The sequence below is a fragment of the Hyalella azteca genome, unplaced genomic scaffold (assembly GCF_000764305.2).
Source record: "Hyalella azteca isolate HAZT.00-mixed unplaced genomic scaffold, Hazt_2.0.2 contig3199, whole genome shotgun sequence".
Classification (NCBI taxonomy): domain Eukaryota; kingdom Metazoa; phylum Arthropoda; class Malacostraca; order Amphipoda; family Hyalellidae; genus Hyalella; species Hyalella azteca.
Genome location: NW_025933451.1, coordinates 51,708 through 59,670, shown reverse-complemented (window position 1 = coordinate 59,670; position 7,963 = coordinate 51,708).

The following is a 7,963-nucleotide window of genomic DNA, read 5'->3' as shown; positions in this document are numbered from 1 at the left end:
GTGTTATGTCATTCAAATGACAACTGTGTTATGTCATTCAAATGACAACTGTGTTATGCCATTCAAATGACAACTGTGTTATGCCATTCAAATGACAACTGTGTTATGCCATTCAAATGATAACTTGTGTCCCTGACTGTACGCCTATTAGACTCGGTTCCCGCCCATCTATGTAGACATTTTCCACGTTTACATATCATGACACAATTTGTTTATTAAGGCCTTGTTAAGTTAGTTTAGCAGAGATCAGGCTGTGAAGTTAGTATAGCCTTAAATAGCTCTTATTCCGTGTATTCCTGATCTCATCAGGGCCTATACTTTCAAATGTCACTAAGTGAACGTAAGTACTTACGCTCTATTTTCTTGTCTATGATTGGTGGATTTTGCCTGAAAGGCCGTCAATGATTGGCTGATGAACTTACGCTCTCTTAACCTTTGTTGAAGGTATAGGCCCTGGAGTTTTTGATGTTGTACTGAGCCGTATGTGCGGGATACAAATATGAGTGTGTTTGGCGTGCCATGTTGAGTCAGAATTGTATCATTTCCTGCTCAATTGAGTCGGATCATTTCTTGCTCAAGCGAGTCAGATCATTTCTTGCTCAAGCGAGCCAGATCATTTCTGGCTCAAGCGAGTCAGATCATTTCTTGCTCAAGCGAGCCAGATCATTTGTTGCTCAAGCGAGCCAGATCATTTCTGGCTCAAGCGAGTCAGATCATTTCTTGCTCAAGCGAGCCAGATCATTTCTTGCTCAAGCGAGCCAGATCATTTCTGGCTCAAGCGAGTCAGATCATTTCTTGCTCAAGCGAGCCAGATCATTTGTTGCTCAAGCGAGCCAGATCATTTCTGGCTCAAGCGAGTCAGATCATTTCTTGCTCAAGCGAGCCAGATCATTTCTTGCTCAAGCGAGCCAGATCATTTCTGGCTCAAGCGAGTCAGATCATTTCTTGCTCAAGCGAGCCAGATCATTTGTTGCTCAAGCGAGCCAGATCATTTCTGGCTCAAGCGAGTCAGATCATTTCTTGCTCAAGCGAGCCAGATCATTTCTTGCTCAAGCGAGCCAGATCATTTCTGGCTCAAGCGAGTCAGATCATTTCTTGCTCAAGCGAGCCAGATCATTTGTTGCTCAAGCGAGCCAGATCATTTCTGGCTCAAGCGAGTCAGATCATTTCTTGCTCAAGCGAGCCAGATCATTTCTTGCTCAAGCGAGCCAGATCATTTCTGGCTCAAGCGAGTCAGATCATTTCTTGCTCAAGCGAGCCAGATCATTTGTTGCTCAAGCGAGCCAGATCATTTCTGGCTCAAGCGAGTCAGATCATTTCTTGCTCAAGCGAGCCAGATCATTTCTTGCTCAAGCGAGCCAGATCATTTCTGGCTCAAGCGAGTCAGATCATTTCTTGCTCAAGCGAGCCAGATCATTTGTTGCTCAAGCGAGCCAGATCATTTCTGGCTCAAGCGAGTCAGATCATTTCTTGCTCAAGCGAGCCAGATCATTTCTTGCTCAAGCGAGCCAGATCATTTCTGGCTCAAGCGAGTCAGATCATTTCTTGCTCAAGCGAGCCAGATCATTTGTTGCTCAAGCGAGCCAGATCATTTCTGGCTCAAGCGAGTCAGATCATTTCTTGCTCAAGCGAGCCAGATCATTTCTTGCTCAAGCGAGTCAGATCATTTCTTGCTCAAGCGAGCCAGATCATTTCTGGCTCAAGCGAGTCAGATCATTTCTTGCTCAAGCGAGCCAGATCATTTCTTGCTCAAGCGAGCCAGATCTTTTCTTGAACAAGCGATCCAGATCATTTCTTGCTCAAGCGAGTCAGATCATTTCTTGCTCAAGCGAGCCAGATCATTTCCTGCTCAAATGAGTCGGATCATTTCTTGCTCAAATGAGTCAGACCATTTCTTGCTCAAATGAGTCAGATCATTTCTTGCTTAAATGAGTCGGATCATTTCTTGCTCAAATGAGTTGGATCATTTCTTGCTTAAGTGAGTCGGATCATTTCTTGCTCAAATGAGTCAGATCATTTCTTGCTCAAGCGAGCCAGATCATTTCTTGCTCAATCTCTCAAGTTTACGAGGTTAAATTAATAAATAGCTCTCAAGTTTATGAGGTTAAAGTAATAAATAGCTCCCAAGTTTATGAGGTTAAAGTAATAAATAGCTTTCAATTTTACGAGTTTAAATTAATAAATAGCTCGCAAGTTTATGAGATGAGATTGATAAATAGCTGTAAAGTTTACGAGGTTGAGTTAGTAAATAGCTCTTAAGTTTCCGAGGTTAAATTAATGAATAGCTCGTAAGTTTTTGAGGTTACATTAATAAATAGCTCTCTAGTCTACGAGGTTAAATTAATAAATATCTCTCAAGTTTACGAGGTTAAATTAATAAATAGCTCTCAAGTTTGCGTGACTTTTGGTTCGTTACTCACTTTTGGTTAGTGACTTACTTCTGGTTCATGACTCTCTTTTGGTTCATGACTCACTTTTGGTTCGTGACTTACTCTTGGTTCATGACTTACTTTTGGTTCATGACTCACTTTTGGTTCGTGACTTACTTTTGGTTCGTGACTTACTTTTAGTCTGTGACTCAATTTGGTTTGTGACTTACTTTTGGTTCGTGACTCAATTTGGTTTGTGACTTACTTTTGATTCATGACTCTCTTCTGGTTCATGACTCACTTTTGGTTCATGACTCACTTTTGGTTCGTGACTTACTTATGGTTCATGACTTACTTTTGGTTCATGACTCACTTTTGGTTCGTGACTTACTTTTGGTTCATGACTCACTTTCGGTTCGTGACTCAATTTTGGTTCGCGACTTACTTATGGTTCGGTACTCAATTTGGTTTGTGACTTACTTTTGGTTCGTGACTCAATTTGGTTTGTGGCTTACTTTTGGTTCGTGACTCACTTTTGGTTCGCGACTTCCTTTCGGCTCGTGACTCACTTTTGGTTCTTATCACTTCTGGTTTATGACTTATTTCATTGAGTTACGGTTAGCCAGCCTGAGGAGAGATATTTTTCATAAGAAAAGAGTTTGAGCTTAGTGATGGTACGATAGTGAATAATGGACTGTGCATTATACCAAGTTAATAAACACACTGAATACGGAACAAACGCTTTAATGAATATGCAAGTAAAACTTTAAGAATTTTACTTGCATATTAATTGCTCGACTACACAGTCGATCATTCCTCAACTTGAGGAACTTTATAGCGAATAATGTATAGTATTTTCAAGTTTCAATGAAAGCCTCCGTCATTTCGCACTAAACTTTTCTGATCACAACTCTTGATGTTCAATAAGCCAACTCTCGTAGTAACGAAAATCGCCTACTAACCAAATTAAACTTCACGAAACTGGTGCTCATCCATCACACTAACTTCATTAATTGTAGAATTCCTAAGTCGAAAACGGCTCAACAATTTATTTCTCAAGTACGCCTGAAGATTGGATTTGGTCCAAATACACAATTCACGGCACAGCGCTTCTGCAACATTCATGTCTGCATTCTAAAAATTTAAATATTTCAGTTTACTTGCATTAGGACTGGATTAAGTCTAGTGTAATTGGGCAGACTTGGGCAGCGGATATCCAAGACGCTGGACACTTTAGGATATTATGCACATCCCTAGCCAATCAACTAAGTGGACGGCGCGCGTGAGCCGAAGAGAAATCGGGCAAATTTTCGGAAATTGCGCAAATTCCCGAATCGAATAGCTTAAATCAGGCGTTTTTGGCTGTTTGCGTTCGCTGCCATAGCTATTGTTCAAAATACATTGTCTCTCTCACTTGATATAGGAGAGTGAAGAATTCAAATACAATGACTAAAGTCTTCGATTTATGCATTTCCGATTCTCTTCTCCAGTGGTTCAATGAGCTGACACTCTCTACAAATCGCTCATATTTACGTTATACTATTAGCATTACATGTAAAAAATAATTTATTTTCCCATTAAGCAATCCTTTTGCTTCGCATAGCTTTAGTGATCAATCATTCACTGCCAAAGAAGGCAGTGAATGATGGTTCAAAGTAGGCAGTGAATGGATAGTTCACAGAAGGCAGTGAATGATGGTTTAAATTAGTCAGTGAATGGATAGTTCACAGAAGGCAGTGAATGATGGTTTAAATTAGTCAGTTTCAAATTAGTCAGTTTCACCATCCACAAACCAATGTGCTTTGAAAAAAATTAAAATAAATTCATTTATTAAATTCTTCAAAAATAACATATTTTGAGTTAAACTTATATAATAAATAAGCCTCTGAATAAATCCACGTAAAAATTAAATTCCACAATCTACCATTTTTATTTTTTTTAATTATTGTTATTGATCACATGTTTTAATGTGTTTCAAATAAATTAAGGCATTCAGCGCGGTAAAATCTTTGTTTACCGCTAATTTTTTTCCCTAGAATCACTGAAGGCTTCTTAAAAATCAGCAAGCCACATTTTTAATTTTTAATCATCTGGAGTTAATTTTTCGAGTCTCGCTCCTGAGTTCTAAGTGGCAAGAAAGACTTTAATGTACTGCAGTGAAGTACTGAGCGAAAACTTGCTTATGGCAAATGTTTTTTTTTTTTTCATAAATAACCCTTTTACTTTGGTCCCAGTTAAAGTCAACCAAAGCTAGCTTGGTCTACTTTTTTTGACTTGGTTTGCTCAGGTTTTCTTGACAAGATATGCGTCATGTTAGCAGATTACATGAACTATAGGCCGAAAACCGATCAACTATATACATTTGATAATCCTGAGCCATCCTGAGCCGTGGATTTTATCGTAAAATATAATATTCAATGGCAATTTCGCTTCAAATTTAATTGAACTACTGCCATTGCTCATCGGAATATTCGATGGGATTTCACTTTAAATTTAGTTGAGTAACTGTCATAACCGATCGAAATTTTCAGTTTGCACGCCGCTTCAAATTAGTGAAATATTCGTAGTTATCAAAATTAAGCGAAATCGTTCTCAAATTACTCGTATTATAGATTTCTGATCATTTATGCGTTGATATAGAAATTAGACTCTCTATTCAAATTTTTACTTCTTTGCCATGTGACAGCGCTATCAATGCTCTTTGCTATATAAACTTTCCTCTAAACTTTAGAAGAAATAAACGATTTTAAACAAAATTTTATCCTCCCTTAAGGTACAAGTAGAAAATTAATTTTGTTTGTTTATATCTTGTCAAGAATACCTGAGCAATCCAAGTCAAATAAACTAGACCAATCTAACTTTGGTTGACTTTAACTGTTACAGGTATGCTGCCATTTTATTGTAATACTACTTCGATACTCAGCTCCATCATTTCAAACAACAGACATCATCAGATGACGGAACATGGCTGTTGAAATGGATTGAAAAGATTTAAAAGCAAATAAATGTTAAGGTAATTCAGTTTAATTTTAGTTGAAATGTGGAAAATTTACTTGCCATTTTCTTTGTACTTCAATAATTTGTTAATATGCAATTTAAGCAAACTAATTATTTGAGAATTTGAAATGGAATTCATGATTGCCAGTGCCACAATGAGGATGATGCGGATCAAGATTGATGAAGATTGCACTCGAAAAAGTTATTACACAAATACTATCTTTTTCAAGTTGAAGAAAGCAAAACGGCTCTAACACAATAATTGCGTGAAGAAAGCAAGTAATACTGACTACGGTATAGGGGGAAGAGGTGTCGTAGAAATCATGGCATGAAATTGAATGCGTCGAAGAGAGACCAGCGCTTGAATTTACTTGAATTTTTCCACTGGAGAGAGGCGACACAACACAGGTTTTTTATAAAACTAGGTTGAAAAGAAAAATTAGACAGAAAAATTTATATTGCTCAGTTTTTTTGTCATCTTTATTTGCTTAGAAAGAGCTAATAAGCTAATAAAATAATTTACCTTGGTTAAATAAAGATAATGATGGTGTCATACGCGATATATCGCAGATGGTGACATACGCGATAATGCGTAGCTGGTGTTACACACGATGCATCACAGATGGTGCTACACACGATGCATCACAGATGGTGCTACACACGATGCATCACAGATGGTGCTACACACGATGCATCACAGATGGTGCTACACACNAGGTAGAAAATATCAAGGAAAACAGCTAGAAAATGTAAATTTTCCAGCTTTCAAATGTCAAAATATCATTTCCACTACAACTTTCCCGTTCATAATTCAATCAATGAAGTTTTCTGTGTAATGATTCTATAGCTTAGCGTTACATTTGATTGAGCAGAAATTTTACCGAAGCCTAATAAACCTAACTCTGCAATTTGAAATCAGAGTCTGTCTCTTATACACATCTAGATGTGTATAAGAGACAGGTCTTGGGCTGAGACCCTGGTCTTGGGCTGAGAACCTGGTCTTGGGCTGAGAACCTGGTCTTGGGCTGAGAACCTGGTCTTGGGCTGAGAACCTGGTCTAGGGCTGAGAACCTGGTCTTCGGCTGAGAACCTGGTCTTGGGCTGAGAACCCGTGGTTCAGGCATGGCACAGAGATTCTGCAAGACAAAAACAATTTTCCTTTCAGTCTACGTTCTAATTTTGTGCAGTCTAGTTCTGCCATATTTTCTTATTAACGGCAGTAAATAATCTCGCGTAGGTCATGCTTTTCTCCTTTGAATTTAAAAATTACAATTCCTTGCTTATGACTAATTGAAACTAAGAGTGGTTTCTTTTCTTCTTACTATATACCTGGGCATCTTTAGTAGGGATTTATCCTGGTCAATAGACTATAATAATGACGTTGATATTGTGACAATAATTATATGTGATTAATATAACAATAATTTCAGAACATATATAAAAATTGCATTGAGAAAATCATTTTACAATTAAAAATGGACCACGTTTCTTCAATAAATGTCTAATAAGGATGAATTAAATGAAATATGATTTTCTTGCCATTTGTAAAGTGCATCAAATAAAAAATTGAAAAATCATGCGAATCAAATTGCAAATTTGTGATCAAGTTCTCAATCATTGCAAAGCTTTTAAACGGATATTCTACAAATGCTTTCACCATCGCCGAGATAATTTAAATTCAGTCCAACCAAAGCCATTTTTTAAATATTAATTTCTAAAAATATTCTTATGCGTTTTATTTGAAACGTTATCTGAGCTTCATCATTCTATTCGCAGATCTCATAAATGATCGAATTCTATTCTCAGATTTCAGCGAGCGATTTATTTTCCGAAAATATTTTTTTAGCAGTTGTGAAGAGCTTATATGTATTTCCATTGAAACCTTGGTCAACGAATCAAATCTGTACCATCGTTGGTGGTTAATTGTTGTCATGTAAGCATTTACCTGTCGATAACAAAAATTAAAAGCTGATGCATATTAGGAAAGAGAGAACAGCGTTCTTAAAATAAAAAGATTGTTAGTTTAAAATACCAAATTTGAATCGTTTTAGCGCAATCCAGTCGAGAACATCTTTATAATTTTTTAATGAAAAGTTCATAGTTTTATAAAAATATCTCATGACACTAACCTAATCCGCTCCATTTGGATGCTCAAAGCTTTTCATAATGAAGTCCTGAAATGCCATCAGTGTTGCAGGCAACTTCATTGTCAATTTATATCGCTGCACAATTAGATTGCGTGCCGAACATTACACCGCGCAGGCGTCGTTCGCTTTATTATTGAGCAGCTGATCATGTTTGCCATGAAATAGTGAGTGATGTTATGTTAAATTCATAACTAACAAACAATAATTTTTAGTTTGGATTTGATTATGGTAAGGTCTCTGTTGGAAAATATTCATGTTATAAAATAAAAAATAAAATGGCATTTGCCTTTGATCTATAAAACAGCATCACCAACATCGTGCGCTTAAAATCGCAAGTCTAACAGAATTTCGAAATTAGCGAACCGAAAATCAATTCATTTTTCAAAAACTAGAATAAGAATATGTTTTTGTGCAATATGAAGCTTCTTATATTACATGTTACCATGGGAA